Source organism: Larus michahellis, chromosome 20, assembly GCF_964199755.1.
Source record: "Larus michahellis chromosome 20, bLarMic1.1, whole genome shotgun sequence".
Taxonomy (NCBI): Eukaryota; Metazoa; Chordata; class Aves; order Charadriiformes; family Laridae; genus Larus; species Larus michahellis.
This window is the reverse complement of record NC_133915.1, coordinates 7,133,036-7,155,447: the sequence shown is the minus strand read 5'-3', so window position 1 is coordinate 7,155,447 and position 22,412 is coordinate 7,133,036. Positions and strand designations below refer to the sequence as shown.

The 22,412-nt window shown below is 38.9% G+C and overlaps 1 long non-coding RNA gene across 2 annotated transcripts in view; it reads left to right on the top strand.

Annotated features, from left to right (window-relative positions):
• LOC141733368 (uncharacterized) overlaps positions 1 to 14,500 on the top strand; it is a 54,417-nt gene extending 39,917 nt beyond the window's left edge. Inside the window, exon 3 of one of the 2 annotated variants that reach the window (XR_012584279.1) lies at positions 12,228 to 14,500. This is a non-coding gene — a long non-coding RNA (uncharacterized LOC141733368). Of the gene's footprint in view, positions 1 to 2,717; positions 4,266 to 12,227 lie in introns of those variants that run through there. The other variant, XR_012584280.1, reaches the window with a different exon arrangement.
• Positions 14,501 to 22,412: the final 7,912 nt, after the last annotated feature.

Sequence of the window (22,412 nt, the reverse complement as noted above, 5' to 3'; positions counted from 1 at the left end):
AGAAAACAGAATCTGTGAGCAGCTCTGCAACAATCAGGAACCCAGCCAGAAAGCTGATTTGTATAGAGGTGAAAGGGTATGTACAGGGGGCAATCATTCCCCGCACTACATCTGCAACCTTCGTAAAAAGAACTTAAGCACTGAAGCTATTTAGATTAACTACTCTGGTTTTCTCCTAAAATACATTCACCATCCTACCCCAGTGGGAGTAGAAGAAAATCACTATCAGTTATTGCACAGAGATTTAAATTAAGATTATTTTTTTTTTCATAAAACTGAACTTCTAAAACAAAATCCCAGAGAAGTGGAATTAATTGCTGGATCTGCGTTGAATCACCAAGAGACATGGTTTCATTTCTGTGTCGCAGCAGAAAGTGCTTCATCAGTAGGAATTCATGTGGAGGAAAACTAAGCATGTCCCACTTATTGAACACAAGTATGTCCGGGATGTTTAATTATTTTTTGATTAATTCATTTAACGTTAAAGTCGTCGAGGACTGTAGCATATTCAGCACTACACAGTTTGCTACGTGTATATACCTCCAGCTCCTCTTAGTTAAAGGCACCTTGTGGTTTTTACCTGCAGTTGTTGTAAATGAATTACTACTTCTTTTCTAAGCTACCTTCATTACCCAGAGGAAATGCACAGAAACACACTGGAGCTAAGATGATTTGCAGCATCTGTGGTTAAGATTTAATATAATGTACCCTGTGTTTTCAAGGATAAAACCTTGGGGGGGGGGGGGGGTGTTAGGGGTGTGTGTGTCAGTTAAAACAAGTGTAAGGCATTAGATTAATTACTTGGAAACCTTTCAGATAAGCAGTATACTTACTCAGTGTGAGAAATAACAGGACAGGTTTTTTTGTTGGGTTTTGTGCATATTTGATGTAAATTTAATAGAGATTAAAAAGTAGGAAATCAATACATAGTAGGCACTGAAGTTCACTAACAAGATGTTAGACTGTCTCCGGGTGATATGGTTTCTTGGTTGCAACAACTTTGTCATGTGGCAATACTTAAAGCAGGTCAAGCCGTTGCTGTGCCAGGTGATCCACAGACACAGACTTTACGCATGCACAGTTCAAGTATCCCCCTTCCCCTCAGTGTTGTTTCTTCTTCTGTGAAGTGCTGCATCTCATTTTAAAATGTATGAGTGATTAAACAACTTAAGGTCAAGATGTTAGTGTTGAGTAACTCTGTTATTGTAACATGGTGGCAGTGCTAAAATAATCTGTGTCAGATCAGTAACCAGTGGTCAGTGAATAAAAGCCCCTGATTTGAGATTACCTGGGCTCTCAAGTGAGTAACACTTGCATGTTGCTAAGAGTCATCTATACAGTCAAGTAATTGAAGGACCTGGTGTGGGACAGGCTGGCTTTCTGCTTGCCAAAAGCTGTCTTACAGTCGCATCTTTACTAAAAAAGCCTTGCAGCTCTTCTCTCTGAAGAATTAATAGATGAGAACCGAAGAATATGGAGATCGCTTTCTAATGTACTCTTCCGCTCTGGGACGAAATGAATTGAAAAGGGGGCAATGAGAAACCCTTCTGCCAGTGTCGCCTGGTTGATTTTTCTGGACTTCATTCTCCAGGTCTTTGAGTGAGCTAGTCCTGTAAGCATTAAGTTTTGTAGTCACAAAAGCAGATAGAAAATCATCAACCTAATTAAATACACAAAGAGTAAATAAGTTAGCATCTTCTGCTAACACAGACACAAACATTATCAAATGAAAATAAGCATTCTCTTCCAGGCTAACCAGTAGGTGTGGGTATGCCAAGGTAAGGCTGATGGGCCTTTAAGGGTCGGCATATTGCATTAACAGTGAAATACCAAAGTGGTGTAGAGTCCATGCTACAAGTAAGATACTGACTGTTCTGATCTTGTAACGTTTTACACTTGTTGTAAATCACAAGTGAGCTGCGCCATCTTTTCAAATATCATTTAAAATCAAATCTTTCCATACTGCAATCATTACTGATCATTAGCTCTGTAAAAATGTACAACAGGAAGCACAAAAGGTAAGCGCAAAGCTGGGAACTGCATTTGAATCTCCTAAAGCTGCTGAAGTTACATATCATTTATGTCTGCATAATTTGTATCTGCATTTATCATTTAGTGCGTGAGATACCGAATCATTTGTTACACACCTTGTAGTGAAGCTTATGACTTTGGGTCTGGATTCAATGAAGTTTTAGGCATATCCTTTCGAATTCCTAAAGAGTGTGACTTTTTCTGAAGCAAACGTTGAATATTTTGAGGCCAAATTGAACACTTCAGTGTTTGAACACTGCATCACTTGCTGTGCCAGTATGGTAAATAAAGCTTGCAGCTTCCAAGAGCTCAATTCTCCTAGTTAAATATCTGCCTAAGAAATTGAGCCTGGTTCTTTTCATGCTGGCTCAAATTCACCCAAAGAGGGGAACCACTGTGGGCTACCTGGATGGGAACTGTCATAGCTGGAAGAGAGTCTTGCCCAGAGCTTTTTCTTCTTCTCTGTACCTTCTAAATGCTGGCAAATGAGACCAATCACACAGAGCTCTCTGGTGATTTCTGGGTAGTTTGGTTTTGGGGTGGGGGTAAAAAAAAATCATTTATTGTATGAAATAATGAATTACACAATGACTAGAGTGAAACATATTCTGCTTCTCTAATTTGGACTGACTCAATCATTAAGAATTTGTTTCTTTTAATTAGGCTCTCTCCTTTGTTTCCTCTAGATTAGAATCATTCTCTGCATGCTGGTTTGCGTGTATGTTCTGGTGTCCATTGGGGTCATCTGGGAGCTGTAAGGAACCCTCAGGTTTTACCTGCCAAAATTCCCCTCAGAAAGTGAGGTACAACTTCAGTCTGGATTTTTTTTTGTTCTAGTGCCACAGGAAGAGGATAATAGGCAACTGACTTCATTAATGTTTAAGTCCTTGTAAACAGATACTTGTAGTCTTTATGAAAGGATATGATCTGTTTAAGTCCTTTTGTAATGGCTGCCAGATTGCTTCCCCACTGAAATGAAAACTGTGCCTGGCCATAGATAATTACTACAAAACATTGCCAAGCCCGGGAATGCCTCTCTGTGGACCAGTTCCACAGGGTTTGAAAATTACATTTATAATCATGTACTTTCAATGGAACTGTCCTCATAGCCAAAACACAGACACGCAACTTTAGGGTTAAATTTTGGCTTCAGCCAGAGATGTAATTGCCATGTCTGTAAAGGAAATGTGACATTTCAGATGCTTTTCTGCACTCAAAAACTGATTGAAACTTTTTTTGCCTATTTGTGTGTAATCTTTTTTATGCCTGTTTTTTCCTTACAAGGGAAGTATAAAATACTAATACTCTTCAATGTTTTTTTTCTTTTGTATCACTCTAGTAGCATTTCATACTCATGCCTGGCATCCAACAGGGTTCAGAGTGGTGAAGAATCACTTCTGTTGAAATATTTTGTGGGGAAGCCTGGATGCCAAGAAGCTGTTGCTCTGACTACTTGCTCAGACCAGCAGCAAAAAGTCACAGCCATTTCCAGTACCATTGACTTGCAGGAATGTTAAGTGATATTTTCTGAGAGGGTTTGGTTGTTTTTTTATTTATTTATTTATGTGTGTTTGCTTTCCTCTCAGTTTTGATAATGACGATTCATGACATCAGAAGCAAAAGTTATGGGGGAGCAGATACAGAAGCAGATACTTTCCTTAAAGTAGTGGGTTCCCTGACGTTTACAGCATGCATAGTTTAATGGGATAATGATCATCTAATCTAAACTTTGAGAAACATAGGACAAAATAATTTTTGCCAGCAATTCCTGTCTGGAACATCACGGGTTCAAGCATGTCTTTCTTGCATGTGTGTATTCTTTTTGCATACCTCCCTATACAAAGTGCTGTGTAACAGGGCACTTACGCTGCCATCCTGTGGCTGTGTTCAGTCTTTCCCCCGAGTCTCCCTGTTTTTGTCGCAAGTTGACTTGCACATTGGTTTAAAACTGGAAAGAATCAATCTCTGTTTTAGAAAGTGTTTAAATCCATGGTGCTGAGAACAGAAGTGTAAATCAAATGTGTATGTACTCGTATACTATTTATTAGGCTTAAACTTACAAAAAACCTATATAGAAGTCTTATGCCAATCTGGGATTGAAATCGTGTATAAAGATGTGAAAAACTTCTAGAAATCACGATAGGAACATCCTCCAACACACAGTCTCTTACATACAAAAAAAATGTTTATTTCCCTGTATTGTACACTTTTAAATCTTTACATTTTTAAATGTATGGTACAGTTGCTTGCTTATACCCTGCTTTATGTCAAGAAAATAAAGACAAACATGTCCACTGTGACCTAAAGCAATAATAGCTCAACTGATGGTGTTGGTGAGATGATGCACTCTGGATGACCATATCTCCAGTTCTGCTTTCTCTTGCTTTGCTGGAGTTCACCTTGCTGCTGCTTGCTCCACTGTGAGAATCCATTCAGAGAAGATTGTGACAAGGACAATATATTACTGACAAACCTTGAGAGAATGTTAGGAAACATCATTCCAGCTGTTAGAGTCAATGAGCAAAACTGTGAGTCTTGTCAAGTCCTTTTGCTATTTCACAGCATAAAACTGTCACCTCATTAATCAGAGGAGCGTGTTACCACCGTCCTCCGGCGTGAACAGCATTCATCGCTGGTCTTGTCAATTTCTTGGAATAAAGCTACAATTTGATAATCCCCAATTTATGCATTTGACGTTTACAGTGAAATTTCTGTTTACTGGTGATGTACTTGATTAATCAAGCTGGTGAGGATTTCAATACATATATTAGAAAACATAATTAAAGGGCAGACAACTAAGAAGCTTGTCAGGTAGGAGGTTGTTACAGGGGGAAAAAACCTCCATTTAATGCAGAACAGAGAATCTTGTCTGCATCTGCATCTATGAAGAACATGGAAGCAGGACTGGGATGTTTTGGAAGTGGGGTGGGACAGTGAAGGGGTTGAGGTTCTGTTTCATAGGTACATAACCCTGGCAGAACTTCCCGAACAAGGATCTCTATTGTTTCTTTGTCTGCTTCCTATGATTATTTTGATAATGTTACTATTATCTGTAAACACTTCATAAGGTATAGGTGGAAGTACAGGGTTTTGTTGTGTGTTTGGTTTTTCTTTTTTTCCCAACCTTTCTCATTTTAGTTCTGGACAAAGCAGGCACTGTGGATAGGTGCCTACTCATTAACTTAAGAACCAAAGAGAAGATTGGCTTACCAAGTTCCTGGAAAATTACTGCCAGCTTAGGTGAAAAATATAGTGGTTGGGAACATTTAAAAGACTTTTTTTTTTTTTCTTTTTGTATACCACCTTTTGACTTAAGACAAATGCTGAGGAAAGAATGAAAATGTAGTATGAATGTGATTACTTGCTTTTGGTCTTTCAGCTCAAAGTTCTTTGTCTGTCCCTCAGGATAAAACAAGTAATATAAGTATTGGATTGAATTTGGTTTTCATTAACATGCTCAAGCCTGCAGCAGTTTCTTCAAGGTTAATGAATAATGTAAATAAGAGAGAAGGTCTGGTAGTAAAATGTAATATTCAAGCAAATTTGGTTCAAGTGTTTTGGAGTAATCTAAATAAAGATGGAGTATATCCAAGATAAATAGTAATAGGGATCCAAACTTCATGGCTTAGCCTATGGGACTGATACATCTCCTTTCCCTTTAGCATTAGGGAAGTGTGAGTCCTCCTTAGAAGTCTGTGCATTCCCTATAGATGAAGGAGAGGATCTAAATAAATAATAATAATAAAAGGAGTCAATGTGCAATCACAGAATGTGTCTGCATGGCAATTCATGGAGTGACTTGTACTTGCTCTTGCCTTGGTCTAAGGCTCTGAAAGCTCCTGTGGTTATGTTAGCACATCATGAATGCACCATGGTCCGCATCAAAATAAGCCTGTAATTTCTTGGTATATGGGACTGTTAGCTATCATCTGCCTAAAAAGCATTATAAAGACATAATACAATTGTTCCAAGCACACAGCTTACCACTTATAAAAGTGTTAATAACCAGTGAAAGAGAGGTGACAAAGTACTGTAGCAATGCCTAATTTATGCCTGTCTCATAGACTAAGTTTGGAATGGCTCACAGGAGAAACAGTAGCTTTTGCAGTGCTGATAGATGACCTCTTCCTAGCTGTGGAGGGAGGTCAAACCTCAACTGGAGAAAACAGTGAAGCCCATTGTACCAAAAAGTCTATGAAAAATAAGTGTTTACTGGAGAGTAATTATTCAGATCTGCTCAATTCCAACATAATTGCAAAGCACTTCCACATTATGAAAAGAGCTGCAAAGCATGTGTTGAGGGGGAGCAAGCAGAGTAAAATATACAGAAGTATTCATCCATTCATTCTAATTACACAATAAAGCAATCCAGAAGGTCAATTTTTAGTCTAGAAAGAAGATTTTTAGGTGGCTGTGAAGTATATTCAGTCTGAAGTTGACAGGGAAATGAGAGAACCCAGAGATGAAGTGAATTGCCCATACCAGCTCAGCTGCAGCACTAGGACCGTAGGTGCCAGAGAGAAAAGACTGGGGAAAGGTGAATAACATCACCTCAGCTGCTCTTATCATATGTTTTACAAGAACAAGTAAAGATCATATGATATCTGTAATGTCACCCTTTCTTTGGAGTAGGCTGCTAACAATAATCAGGAGATCAATCTGCCTACAAAGCTGTTAATTTTATTTTTCCTTGGAGACTTCTAGACTCAGACTTTATGTTCTTCCACAGCTTTTGATCATGTCATGGTAAAGTAATTCTTTGCCTGGCGCAACAGGTGCCTTCATCATGATCCGTTTAAAGAGAAAAAAACAACTTAAAGTTACATGTATTTAAACATGTCACTTCTCACAAATGTCATCAGCCCTGTTGTGTTAAGCCATAGCAAAGCCAATAAGTTATTAATAATTTAGCATGCAGTTACAAAAGCAAACATAAAGTCATGCTTTGATCAAAAACAGGTAGCACAAAAGCATGGAGTGTTCTGCTTAATAAGTTAACAGACAGAAGTTAAACACTTGATACTATAACTGGACTGAAAATGCAGTACATTGGAAAGTTATTTTCAGAATTCAATGATAAAGGTCAAATACTTCCTTTATCAAATCCTTTACAGGGATTTGCGTGCTTGTTTGTTGAGGAAAGTGTCTTTAACTCAAGAGACTGAAGTTAAGGATTACTAAATCCTAAAACTGTTTAATTTGAATTAAACACTATCAATGCACGTGCCTGCACCTCCCTATCCCTTTCTGCAGTTGTATCCTGAATAATGTTTAGACATTCAACTTTGGGAGTGGAGAAACAGTGGTTGCCTGGTTTAATTTGCGTTTGTGTGCCACTGAGCATAATGGAATCTTGATTTGTGACTGAGGACTGTATACAAATAAAGCACAGTAAAGACAATTTGCATTCTAACCCTTGCTGTGTAGGACATACCAACCCTTTAAACTTGGTTTATTAGTCTTCGGAAAGCTGGTAGTAATCTTGAACAGCTGCTGTGTAGTTCAGGGTTTGCAAAGTGACTTGAAGTGTTCTGTTGAAAAGTGACATAAATGAAAAGTATTCTTTTCAACAATAAGGAACTGAGTATGAAACGCTCAATTTTGGGGATGGATTTGAAGCTGAAGCAGTGCAGGAGGAATGTTTAGAAAATGCAAAGCAGAGCTAGTAGGAGTAAAAACTGCAATGCAAGTGTAATTCTAGGATGCTTGCAAAGCAGGTAATGAGCAAAAAGTTATGATCCAACTAGAACTCCGTTTAAAATGTAGTTCATAAAAAGGTTCCTGAATTGCAGTTTAATAAAGGCTCCTAACTAGAAATAGGCAAGCAAGTTCTTACTGCCAGTAATGTACAAGTGAAAAAGAGGCATTATATGCTTAGTTGATAAAATAAGCTTTCTATAAAGTTGCCTTTACTGATTAAAATGAAAGCTGCTTTTCCTTCTGAAAATTTACTTTCCCGTTTAGATCTTGATGTTTAAAAATGAAATCAGATACCTTTGTCTGAGGTAAAACCACAAAGAATGACTAATTGTGCTGTGGAGAACTGTGTTCTGTGGCAGGAAGTTGCACTTCAGGCTGGATTCATTTCAAGAACATCCAAAATAGTGCATTTGAGATTCTGTTGCGGGTTTTGTAATCTGTGACCAGCAGAAGTAAATCGTACCAATAGCATCTGTGCAGTGACTTTCAAAGTAGTCATTGTAACCTTACACCCCAGTGATCAGATGGAAGAAAATAAGTTTGAAAAAAGTAGGTGTCATTCTTCCATTTTTTTGGCAAATATGATTTAAAAACGCTGCAGTGAGAATACTTTGAATTAACGTCCCTAAAAAGTTCTCACCTTTAGTTTAATTCTCTTGCTACAAAACAATAACCTCCTGATACTAAGTTGCTGTTTCTCTTTGTGTATAGTCTTGAATTACTTTGTAAAGTTCTTTTGGTGGCAAAACTCAGTAGAGTTTCATTGCTTGTTTTTTTTTTTTTATCCTGAGAAATCAATCTGAGTGCGCAGAAGTAGCTCTTGCAGTTAGTAAGCATCCCAGAGATGCAGGATTGAGTTATGCTCAGATAATCAATGATCTAAACCAAAGGAATACCCCTTTGCAACAAACAGTAACAAAAAAGAGCTGCAGGGGGAGATAGAGAAAAAAGCCAAACCACCAAGGAGTCACAAGGGAAAAATGAAGGGCTAAGCAAAAATTATTTCAAAAATGGTTCTGGGTAGCGTGTTCTATGGTACATTGACTAGCTGCCGGGCCAGAAGGAATCTTTTTGAGAATAGGGTAAAACAAGCAAAACCAAAAAAAGGAATACTTTAAGCCACAAGGACTCTCCTACATTATAACAATAAATGTAACAGGAATAAATGCTTAGTTCTTGGCCAGGAAAACAAAAATTCTCTGTAAACATACATGGTAGGGAGTGGAAACCAGTACAAGCCTGAGCATAGAACTACAAAGATGAGATGCAGTGGACATCTGTCCTCTAGCAAAATGAACAGTTTGCCAATAGGTCGTAAACTCAGCTTCACTTAAGTTTCCCTGCTTCCAAGGGTTTGTATGCATTATTGTTTGTACAATTGCATATATAGAAGCTTCTCATTCTCTTGCATACGTGAAGAGTACATGTGGATGTAAGGCAGTAGGGACTATTTTATTTAAATTGGGATTCCAAGGTCTTCCTAAGGGGTTAATTTCATTTTCGTTTCTCTCCCTGTGGAAGATCCTGAAGGAGAAGGCATGGGCATACACAAGAGCTGCCAGCTCAGAGCAGCAAAGTGAGTGCAGCTGCCAGAGCTTCCTGGGAGAGGAATGTGTAACTGTGTGCATGTACTTGAGGGGGAAACCTGCAGACTCTATAAAAGCCTCGCTGCAGGAGGGCTCTGGTTATTTGGTAGAGATTTCTTTCAGGATAGAGATCTGGTATAGTCAGGAGATGCTACTTAATATCAGCTGTATTAGCTTGTAGCTAAGACACATAAATTCAGCTCTCTCTATTGTTCTATTAATGAACAGACTCTGGTAGAGATAGTGTTTCTGCTTCTGGCCTTCTGTAATATCGAAGGGTAGAAACACTATAATTACATATGCGTTTGGGTTTCCTCCTTTCAGCAAATACTATTAAGTTGTTCTGATAGAGAGACAAAGTACTGTATGAGTAGACCAAAGATATAATTTTGATCACATTTTAATCCAGTGGTTTTAATTTTGTCAACATTTATAGGAGACGTCTCAGCCAATGGAGTAGAATAATTTCTGGAGCAAAAGACAGAACAAAGCATTTCTAGGAAGCATCCGAACAGGAATATTGTGTTCTACCAGAGAACGTTCCTAGTAAGAATCCGTGAAGATCTCTGCCTGTTTGTAGCAAATCCCGTGATACATTTAAAGACCTATATTAGGAAAGAATGTCCTTCTGGTGGAGGATACACTCTAGGCTCTATAAAGTTCCTTAGAACAGGAAGTATCTTATTCAACCAGACTGATTGCTCAAAGACTGGTAATCTGCAGTGCCTAATTAGTCAATCAAGTCCAATTGTATTTAGCAAGCACGACACAATTACATTACAATGGAAACACAAAGGGAGTTCAGTTTATATCACTGTACAGAAGGTCAGTGGCTCAGGAGAAACACAATGGTTTCTCTGGAAAATAAGAGGTAGGAGTTCTCAAATAGTTCTTTAGTATTGGCTGCATTAATTAGCAAAAGGTTTGTTTTGTGAATGTCTTTTCATCCGTAATTTCTTTAGATAGTGGACTAACATGTGAGAGAATATTGTGTTACTGCTCTGTCTACCTAAAGTTGGATAGAACCACTGGCAACAAAGGAGAAGAGCAAACACTTTATAACTTGTGGTGGTTGCGTGTGCTGTTAGTCATCCAAAGAGTACAGCCTGGGAGAGTCCTGTGTTCAACATCAAGCAAAGACACCTGCTTCCATCCCAGTGCCCTGCTTGAACTCTAGTTTGAAAACAATTAATTTCTGGCTTTGTAAACCTCCCCTGCATTTTTAGATGGGCAGAGGTTTCTTCTTCCTACACTATTCTTCATATGGCCATGCCCTTCTGTGATACCTCACCCCGGCTCTGGCTGTCTTGCAAGTAGCTGATGGAGTGATGGCTTGCACGGTCTTATGCTTGCAATTAAAAAAGCATCTCTAAGCTAGTACTGCGCTTTTTCTCCCTTTATGTTACCCAAAACAGTCTGAACAAAAGGAGAGGAGTTGGGAAGGCAGGCATAATTTCATAAATGCTTGAAACTTTTAGAGGCAAAGTGATTTTTAAAATCTGTATTAATTAGTCTCCTGATAAGCTGCAATATAAAAGTGTGGAAGTCTTGAAGCTAGGGTTGGTATAAAGAGGTAGGATCCAGAGAGTTTTGCTTTATCTGTACACTGACAGGGTAATGTTTGTTGATTTTTTTTTAACTTCCTCATGTAGAAATGTAGACACTTAGAGGACAATGCAATGACAACGTAGGGATTTTTTTCTTTTGCTGTTCCGCTGCAAACATTTATACACAGGATCTGTAATTAACATGCAGGCTTTTGAGGATGGAGAAATATAATTACTGGTATGTGAGGCAAAAACTTTAGAGAAAGAAACCACTACATATATCACCTTCCTCGGTTGGAAGAGGATTTTAGTTTCCCATCTAAATATGGCAGCCTAGTAATAAAACTTACTTTATAAATCATAGATGGTTTTTTTTGTTGTGTGTGTGTCCCACCCAAATGCTTAAGTATTTAAAATATTCACCATGCAGGTTTGGTACTCAGAAGAATTAATCAAACTGTCAGGCTGTAGACCAGACGCTGCAGAGAATATGCAGTGGTGTGACATGGTTACTTAGCAACTATAGCTGAAGAGGTTAAGGTAGAAAATACTGTCATTTTCCTATGTTTGAGATCTCCTCTTCCCTCACTCCTTTGTATACATATTTTCCCCCAACAGATAAAAGTCTTTTGTACGTTTTAATGATCTTATGTTATAGCTTTCAAAAGAACCTACTGTTTCTGTAGACTAATTTGAATTAAATGACAAATTCTGAGGATTTGAGTGTGGCTCATAACAAGAACATGAGGTGTTAACCTAGAATGTATTTTAAAAATTTCCCCCTGTTGAATGGGAAGCTGTTTAATTTTACTGTAATTTCTTTTTCCTTAAAAATTGAGGTACATGCAGTTCGACTAAATCATCATTGAAACAACGTTCTACCATGATGGCAATGGAAGCGTGAACTGTTTTGCACTTATATTATTGGTGGTAATATTTATTGCCCTGATAAGCAAATAGAGTTTGCTTACTGGGAGGAAATAAATGACCTCTTATAGCTGCATTCTGCTAGAAGATTTGCCTCTGGCAGTAGGTTAAAAATAATATCAGACCTGAAAATTTTATGAAAGCTTCAGGGTAAGTGTTACTTTAACATCAGCAGCTATAACACAAACAAGCCTTAAATCCTGCAACTTATGAAATGATAATGAGAAAAGGATCCAGAATTTCTGTTGTGTTCATGAAGGGCGCTTGTCTAAATATAGGAGTATGTATGTGCATATGCAATATATACAATGGGAACCTTTGTGGAAGGAGCAGAAAGATTGCCAGGTGCTGTTTTGAATTACACAAATTGTTTATTGGTCTAGGTCTTAGGAACCAAAGAAAATTGGGATCCTCCTCTGTGACCTTCTTGTTACAGGATGGGGCTGCGTAGCCACTGATATGAGCCTGAAGAGTGTTTGTCACACTATGCAACAGTGACTGGGAGTCTGAAACAGAATTGTCTGAAACTACCATGCCTTTCTTCTTCTGGCAACACAGTTGGCATTCTAGAGGTCTCTGAACGTGTTGCAAAACCAGCGTCTTTTGTACAGATGTAAGAAGAAGATAGACGACATGGCTTTAATCCGAAGTCTCACAGCTGAGCAGGGAAGGAGTATCCAGGAAGCCTGAACCTCCAGTTTGCTGCTCTCTGTGGAACAGACAACTGTGGTCAATTTGAGAATGGGAAGGTGGCTGGATCACAGTTTTGAGCTTTTTTCTTTTGTCTGCTGTTACGTCTTGTGAATGTCAGTGAAGAGAAAGGCATTAGTCACTTAATTGTGAATTCAGTGAGCTGGGCCAGCAATGCTGTTGAAGCAGTTGTGCTAAGGAGCCAGCCCTTACTGTGGCAGGCACAGAACAGATTGCTATCACTGACCTGCACTGCAGTTCTGGATGGCATTTACTAAAATTCTCTTCACTCCTCTGAAATGTTGTTAACACGTTTTTCTGGGGCTCATTTTTACTGTGATGACAATGCATGAGGAAAAGTGGCTGAATGCTTAGTTCCAGACACTTTACATCCAGGTGTCACATAAGAAAGAGACAACACAGCATCTTCAGTGCATAGGCTGAAGTGTTGTCAGTAATGCTGGTTTCTGAGACCAGAGAGAGTGAAAACACCTCACTAACCTTCAGTATGAGTCCCAGTCCATTTCTGGGTGTACACCAGCGCTAACTGTTTCCATATAATAAAGGCACCTCCTTATCCAGATGACATGACATGCATGTGCACCTTGTTGCCCTTATCGAAATTTTACTGCTATTTAGGATTTAGGTTCTGAATATTAGCTTCTTGAAGAAGAGGAGTATTATAAAATCTTTTCAAATGTCATGTAGGAAACTCATGGCTTCTATAGTAGCACTGAAGTCAGACAAGAATGAATGTGTGTGGAAATAAGTTGTCCCACTGCAATCAGTGTGACCACAGAGATGCTTAGACATAGTTAACTGTTACAGGTGAATCAGTGAAGAGGAAATTGAGTCCCTTAAGGACATAGGGCCTGATTTTGGTTTCCAGAAACAGTATGAGCAAACAGTGCAATCAATGCATTCTATAAATATACATTAATTTGACTGCAGTTCTCTTTTCTCTCCGTTTATCTTGGAAAAGAAATGTGAACAAAGGAAAAACCAGAATTTAAAGTAATAATTCTGAGATATTTGAGACGTTACAGTTTAAAGTGCATACACCTTTTGAGTATGGTATGATTGCCAGACATATCCAGTCCTCTCAAATATTGATCCTAATGAAAATGGTAGTTGTGCTACAGTGGCCTTTCTGGGGAAAAAGAATAAGGTGTGTGTGCTACATTCAGAAACTCTTAAGGTACGTAAAGGAAATGGCTGTAAATGTGAGATATTTGGCATTTAAGGGGAAAATGGGAACATGTGAGACCTGGACCACTACATTGTTTGTAGGCTTTTATTTTTTTATAGTAATTTGCTAAGGTGCTGACAATGTGCCCAAGCTGTACTTTAGACATAGATCGCAAGACAGTCCCTAAATATGGCTTTGCTTTATTTGTTATTAGCAGGATTTTTACATCCTAGTGTTACATCTTGTGGTTCCATTGATTTTTATGGGTTGTGTAATTTAACTGTGTGTTGATTCATTAGCTTTCTAGAACTCTACCTCTGTTTCTGTAATCACCCAGATTTGGCGGGTGTGTGAGAGAGAGACGAGGAATAACTATGAAATCCATGTCTCTTCTTGCCAAGTTTATCCACCAGTTGCTCTTCCATATGAAAATGAAATTAAATGTTAAAATGTTTTTTCCCAGTTGTAGTTTTTCGGTAGTATGTCTGTTGAGATGCTGTCTCTTTTAGAGGAGGCAACTTCAGTTTAACAAACTGCCCATTGTCATCTTTTTGTTAGAATATGAATGTTAGCCCATTGTTTGAATAATTGTAGTGATTCCTTTAGCAATACTTATAGTGGACTAAAATTCTCCCCCTGATCCCCCCACCCCCCTTTTATGGTGGAGATATATATGGTAGAACATCTGTTGTATCCTGGGCAACATATAATTACATTCCAGTAGTGAGTAGCCATCAAAATATGTAGGAGCTTGTAGTTCTCTTGGATACTATGTAACCTGTATGATTGGTATGTTTTACAAAAGGACGACTGATTTCAACAAGTTTTAAATACGCTTTTAACATTAAACATATGTTTTAAATGCTTTCTCCACTTGAGGTCTTTACACTTTACCTAGGACAGGGAACGTCACAGCTATATATTCATATAGCACTTAGCACAATGGTTTGCCCATCCAATAATATAAATAATACATTAGAATATCACTGGGTGATCTCATGAAAACAATTAACAGTGCCATCATTTTAGATAGTATCATCTAAATACCAGCTTAGCATTACCTTTAAGAAATCTGAGTACCTCTCAAAAGTTTTGAAAAAATTTGCAATGCAAACATCATCTGTTGTCAGCAGCCATTAAGAGAGAATTTGCTCTGGTGGAGTAATTAGGTGGTGTAAGGACATAATATTCTAAGCCTGAAGAAGAAGTTGCATCCCATTGTGGGCCTATTTTTTAATTATTTTTTTTGTTAAAAAAAAAAAAAAAAGCATTGCTTGCACTCAGTTTACAAAAGACTATCATGGAATGTTTATATCGTCTGAAGACTTTCTGACAAGAGAAGTGAAAGAAAATCATTTTTTAAGCACTTCCCGACTGTTAAATGGTTTGGAGGTGTTATTATTGATGTGATTTTTATTGGAGCTATTTTCCCAAACAAGTTCTCAGTGGCAGTCCACTAGCGTGCAGTTAATTCATTAGAGCAGGAAGAACTTGACTTAAATGCATTATAGATGAAATGTTAGTATGTAATAAGGTCAACGCATACAGGGCAAATACTCTCCCGGTTATTAGCATTTGTTATGGGATCTTAGCAACACATGATTTTATTTTACCTGAGTTTGAGACAATTTCTGCATAGCTATTTACTGACTTTGCTTAAAATCCCTTTACAGAACCTGTTTAAGTCTGCAGATGATGCTGTGCATATAATCTCTGGTAAATAAAAGTGTGGTGTCAAGTGTTAGGTTCACATAGAGGTTTATATTCAAAGATTGATACTATAAAGGTAGTGCTGTTGATGTAGATGAGCTTCTACCTTTATAACATCAAGTATTAAGCTTCAAGTTTCCACAGCCTTTGTTTTTTTTTAAAAAACACAACTGAAATGGAGATGAAAAAGGGATAATCCTAACATGGGCTGTGATCTCCAACTTCCTATATGACCTTTTTTAGTGGCGTTAGCTAGATTCTCAGTATCTCTATGTTTGCTTCTCCAAGTTTCCTGGTAAAATATGAAAGGTGTTTGTTCTAGTTTCAGCTGGGATAGAGTTAATTTTCTTTCTAGTGGTTGCTGTTTTTCAGATTTGGTATGAAAGGCATATCAATAATGCATATTGGTTCAGTTGTAGCTAAGTGGTGTTTATACTAGTCAGGGACTTTTATCAGCTTCCTATAGAAGCTGTGAAGGAGCACAGACAGAGCAATAGAATGGCCAATGGAACATGCTTGTATATAACTGGGGGGTGTGGGGAGAGGAATCTGCAATCTCTGCTTGGGCCGGGCAACCAATTCCCCAGCAGTGAGAGTGGCTTGTATATTCTTTTACCATTATTATTATTGTTGTTATTTTCCTTTTCTGTTACTGTTCTATTAAACTGTCTTTATCTCAACCCACGAGTTGGGGTTTTTTTCCCCTTTCCCCTCCTTTTCTCCCTCTTCTCCCTGCCCTTCTGCAGGTAGAAAGGGGAATGAATAAGAGGTTGTGTGGTCCTCGTTGCTGGCTGGGGTTAAACCACGACAGCGTTCGATATTTTGTATAGTAATAGTCCTAATTGCTTTGTACATACTTCCACGGAATACCTTTGACCCAATATAGCCATGACCTCAACTGGTGTAAACTGGCAAAGCTCCTTTCGCTTCAGTGAAGCAGCACTGATTTAGATAGTCTGACTTGTTAGAATGTACTGTACAGGATGCAATTAGGAGGAGAATTCGATCTCCAGGGCTAGGAATAGTGCTTTCACATTGTACTGGGGGGAACAATAGGTTTAATTAGCTGTTTTGTAAAGGACTTGAAGAAGGTGAAGTGTTAGAGCAGTGTTAAAGGTCAGCCTGCTGTTTTCCACATCTGACCTCCCTTGGGAGAAGAACCAGAGGAATAGGAAGAGAGGAAATCTGCAAAGATAAACTGTGAATAGCAGAAATGGTTGTGTTTGGGCTTCTTGGTGCACTGCTTGAATGTCTCTTGTTAAATCCTTAGCCATAGTGTTGAACAGCAAGGATCACTCTGAAATCACATGAATAACTGGCTTTGGTTCCAAACCAGGCCTTACAGCTACTACCACTGTGGGTGTCCTGCATCCCTTCATTCCGTATGTTTTGTATTCTTCTATGGACTGCATAGTTCTAGACAGTTCTGAGAATGCTGGTTTCCATGGGGAATATATGTAGAGAGTAGTTAGATGGGTTTTGTCCAGATTTTTTTTTCTAGGCAGGATAGCAACCAGTTACGGTAATTGACTTCCACTCCGGATGTGTAAAAATTATTTCTTTAGTGGCATGGGAATGGCCATATGGTACTATCAAGTCTGGTAGTACTTTAATTTAATAACCTCTCCAATAGTGGCTACCACTAACAATTATGTTGCAAAGTGATTTTGTGCACTTTTTAATTAAGACCTGCTTGCAGGAAAAATCCTGATCCATTAGAGGTCGATTTATGCCTTGAAGCAAGGTCAATTTTTCTTTTCTTTTCTTAAATCTGTGCAAAGGTAGAATTTTTTTCATCGTGCATATGTTAAGTACCTTGGTATTGCTTTTTTATCCTGTTTAGAATTTTGATATCTGATTAGTGCTTCTCAGCAAATAGCACATGGCATAACATAACATTTCCTAGATTTTGTAAGTTTTCTTTGTTTCTGGTCCACTGATCTCCCTTTCTCTTGAATAACGAGAACAGGAAATGGAAGTATCTGATCTACCATTTTCTTAGCTATTTTAACCCAGTGTCTCTTTTATACATATATTTACAAATATAAGTATATGTAAAATATGTATAGAAAGGTGCCAGCGTCCACAACTCTTTCATTGGTGATCCTAATGTAGTCATCAATTTGCTGATAAGGAGAAATCTCATGTAGTTTAATAAATAAGTTTTAAACCTGCAGTCGTCCCTGAACTTGCAAGAACAACTGAACACCGTAGTTGGCAACTGCAACAGATTAGCTCTGTGTCTTTAATTGCTTAAACCATACTGTGATGAAGAAAACAGAATGCCTTTCTCTTGCTGTGTTCTCCAGTAAGATGTTTTTGGAATTCCTCAGCAGTGCCTCTGGCCCTTAGAGGTGTCCAGTCATGTATAATATGCGATAGCGGAGCAAGCTGCTGAACTAACCCTGATAATCCGGGCCCTTAGAGACTGCTACTATGCTAGGGAGGCATGGATTAATTCCCTATCAGACTCTGCTTCTACAAATGCTGCCAAGGTAAAAATCACGTCCAATTACCAGAACTGTATGAATACAAAAGCTGAAGAGCCAAAAAAACCCACTTTTAAAGATGGAGCCTTGATAGACTGAAGAAAATTCTGGATGTATATAAATGCAGCTTAAATTTAGTATAGCCCACTTAGGATACCACATTACTTAAAGCTGGTTGGCCAATTTCTCACTGTAGAGCCTGTTTTATTGTTGATTTAACAGTAGAAGCTTGTGATTTTTGTCGCTCCAGGCTTTCGTTTGACAGGGCATTTGCACGAGTGTGGCAGGGCCATCTATAATAAAATGGGACTACAGATAGGGTTTCCTCAAAGTGGAAGAACATGAAATAGGGTGACCAAATACTAGCAGTCTGTGCTTGGAGAAAACAGACTTTCAGTTGTGAGACTTGAAAGTAGTTTTTCAAGTAGTTTCCACTTGCAAGGTTTTGTGCCGTGAGCACATGTATCCAAACAGTCCAGACTTAACTGAAACAACAATTTTGCAGGTCAGGTATGCTAAAACGAAGAGTGGCTGCCCAGCACCCATTTATGCACTGGTAGTTCTAATGTTCTGTATTTTTTACAACTGTGAAATACTGCAAGATCCTGCAAGGAAGTTGATGCAAAATGGACAAATTGCTGTCAGTGATCACAATGCGCACAGGGTCATAGAATCATAGAACTGTCTAGATTGGAAGGGACCTTTCAGATCATTGCATTTGACTGAGATTCTGATTTTTTGAGTCTGGATTGAGATTCGGATTTTCCTGCAAAGGTTTGAAGTGTAGGCATTGCACAGCTAAGCTATGTGCTCTAACAGTTGTTTGGTTGAATGAGTTAAGGCCAGCAGAGATTATAATATCACCTAGTCTGAATTCCAGTATGTATAGAAACCGTATAAATTTATGCAGTTATCTGTTGTAAGCCCAGTAAATTGGAAGGGTCAGTGCTGAAAATGATGGGCACAGAAAAGAGTAGAGAATAGGAAAAAAGTAACAATATTTCCTGAAGGATAAGCTCCTTTGTATTGGGCTAATTTCAGCCCTAGGAGAGTAATACAGGTGTAGAAAGCTGAGCAGGAATTTATGATTTAAAGTGCCTGTTGAAGAGAAGAGCAAAATGTGTTCAACCTGTGAACACTCTGACTTTGAGTAAGCCTCTGTTTGCCTGTAGACTGGAAAATACCCATCTCTGAAGAGTTAAGGTTGTATACCCTTCAGGGAGCGCAGTCACAGCTGGTGGGGGCTTTGCTGAAATAAAAAGCCTCTGGCAACTTCCTGCTCTGCAGGCTCCAATGTTCTTCAGAGCAGAGCAGGCTTGAGAAAAAAGTATGAAAAAGTAGTAGTTGGTTTGCGAAGACAGATAAAGTTGTTGTTCAGAAAGAGAGCTGCTATTTTCTGTCCAGCTTCTCCAGCTGCTAGTTTATCATTCATATTCACTACTTCTCACATAATGATATTGTATTCTCTGAAGGTTGTGATTTTTTTCTGCTCTCCAAAGTTCAAGTTGCTCTTCTGGAACTTGCATTTAACCTTTAAGAAACAAGCTGAAATCTCTGTCTGTGACCTTGAAGGATGGGGGCAGAAAGGGTAAGAAATATCACTGTGTCTCACTAAAGACACCTTTAGAAATATCTAACAAGGCATTTCATCTAAAATGGGAGAAAAGGACACTTAATGTAAGTGACAGGATCTGTAGAGGGGCAAAACAGTATCTTGCCACAGTGACTAAAAGTCACATATAGGACAATGGATGACAGACAAATGAGCTGGAAAAGTAGTGTCTCTTTTGTCATGGGAGTCCATTCCTGAAAAAGATGCCAGAGAAATGAAGATATGAGCAATGCAGGTATGGAAGACAAAGGAACCCAGTTCACACAGCAAGATGATTGTTCATAATAAATGTAAAGGTTATCAGTCCTCAGATTTCAGGTGATAAGGCTAAGAGGAAATGCCATTTTTCTTCTCACTACTTTTTTTCCTGCCTTTCCTTTTCTGTTGATTATTCAGTGCTGTGGCACAAATAGGGGACATTGCAGCTACTTTTGAAACGTCTAGATCACTACCGGAGACAGAATACCGATTGTGATGCAGACCGTTTGTCTGCTCTAATGCAGGAAAGTCACTGGGTCTTCTCTAGTGCCCAGCCTCTGCAACTGAATAGTAACTCCTCTAGTACTTGGTGGGAGAGAGAACTGGCCATAAATCATCAATTTTTAGCATCATTAATCTGATAGTAACCTTGAAACAGACCTTATCTGTTCTGGGTTGGAGCAGTTCACAGTAATTTTTCGCTCTTTAAGTTGTTTAGGAATCAGGAATTACAGTCCTGATTTTACAGATGGGGAACTGAGGTACAAACAACAGAGACTGTGACTTTTGCGGTGTCAGAGGGAAAATCTGTAGCAGAGCAGAATGCAACCTTTAGGGTCAAGTACTTGAGCTCTACCTGTTAAGGTCATGCTGTTCAGCCTCCTGTGAAAGCTGTGTTCCCCAGTAGCTGGAGGCCCTATGAGTTCACTCATCCTGTCAAAAGCTCCAGTTCTTTCACCAAAACCTTTTTCCTCTCCACCTGTCATGTTGCCATTTGCCTCAGCTCAGGATGGAGCCAGTGAATTCAGCTTTGTTTAGTCACTTAGGTTGGCACAAATCTGTCGATGATGTTCCCGTATTGTGTCATCCCTCAGGAGGCTACAGAGTGGGTGGAATCATAGGATAATTTAAGTTGGTAGGGACCTGGGAGGTCGGATCTGGTTAAGCAAAAATCCATTGCATCTGTCCTGTACCTTCTGACAGTGACTGCACAATGTTTTTATTTTTGTGCTCCCTACTTCAGTTCCAGCAAAAGAGTTACCTGCTTCTCTGTCATAAGTACACTGCACCTCTTTGTAGATCTATAATTGAGTTAGGAAGGTTGCCATAGCAACCACTGCGATTAATTAAAGTACTTGGGCACGGTAAGTTTATAGATGCAGAAAACATTTTTGTGTATAAATAGTGCAATCTGTTTATGCTCGAAGGATTTGCCCCTTCCCTCTTTTTCTTTTCCAATCTCAGATGAGAAATTGGGCTTTTTTTTCTTTTGGGGATTGATAAATCATTGTGCTATTCTCCACAAACTGTGTAAATAAGTCTTTGCAGTTAATGTCCACTGAAGACCTAATGAATGCTAAGTGAGAAGCACAGCATTGTATTCTTCATGGGAGCGAGCTTTTTCAGGGCTGTGAGGACAGCAAACTGTGCCGCTCTCCGTCTACATCTTCTCTTACCCTATGGTAACATCACGCAGGCATACTGCTTATTCTTCTGTCGTGCTGGGTCTGCACTTCCACTCTGACAAAATAAGCCACTAGGTAGCCTCTTGTCAGCCTGTTCCCTGCTCTGCCACAAGCTGAATGTGACCTTGGGGGAGGCAATTGTGATGGCACTGCGATCCAAACTGGCTGTGCTTCCACTCAGTGCGGAACGAGCGGTAACAGAGGCACGAGTCCATCAGTAACAGACTGATTACCTCTAAAGACAAGAAAGTGGTTTGTGTAAGTTCTGCATCTTTTATGGGCTCTTGTCAACAACGGGAAGTTTCATTCTCTAAGATTTAAAAGGAAAAGAGGGGGGCATTCTAATAAACAAGGTCTGCTAGAGAGTCATCTCTTCTGATTCCCGTTTTTTGTAGGGAGGGGTACTTTTCATCCTGTTTACTTTGTTACTGGAAGCAGTTACTTTTTGTGAGCTCTGAGCATTAGATAGAATGCAATGTGTATGCGATGTGGTACGCGAGTACAGCAGGAACTCTGGACAAGGTGAAGGTGGTGCTTCCAAGGAGAGTCACCAGTCAGATGGGGAGAGCTGCAGGTTTCATGTGTGATAAGGAAAGGAAATTGAAAGACCAGAAAATACAAGACTCTTTTTTCTGGATCTTGTTAAATTGCTTGTTCCTGTACAAGGGTTTTTTTCTGTATTTTTGCTCCCAGGCCTATCAACAGGAGAGCTGATGATTGGCTTGCTTTATCGGATGATGTTGTTGATAGTTATTAATCCCCTCCCCACCAGCAAAATTTGCATATCAGCACCGTTTGTACAGAAGCACCACTTCTATTTAATGCAGCATCAGATTCTTTACTGCCCAACAACTTATACTGTTGTAGACAGCTGGACAGTTTTAGATGTAAGTCATTGCCTAATGAGAAGGGGCTTGAGTCTTTTGTATTTTCATTCTGCATTACTGTCAAAGTTTAAAAAGTACCAGGCATCAGGGAATGAATTCTCTGTTATTGTGTTTTTTATGTAAAGGGGCATCTGAAATCTGAAGGCAGTAGCAGTGATAATGGAAGTAACGTAAGCACATGACCTTGTCTGGGCAGATACCTGCTTTTAGATATTTATTATGTACTCCATTTTACAAAGGAGGAAAACTATATACGGCATGACAATGCATTTCCCCTGTAACTTGCACTTAGAGCTGAAAATTAAACTTGTGAGGGTCATAGTAGTACCCCTCTAAAAACACTGAAATCAGCCTTTGTTTATGTGCCAATGGCAATATTG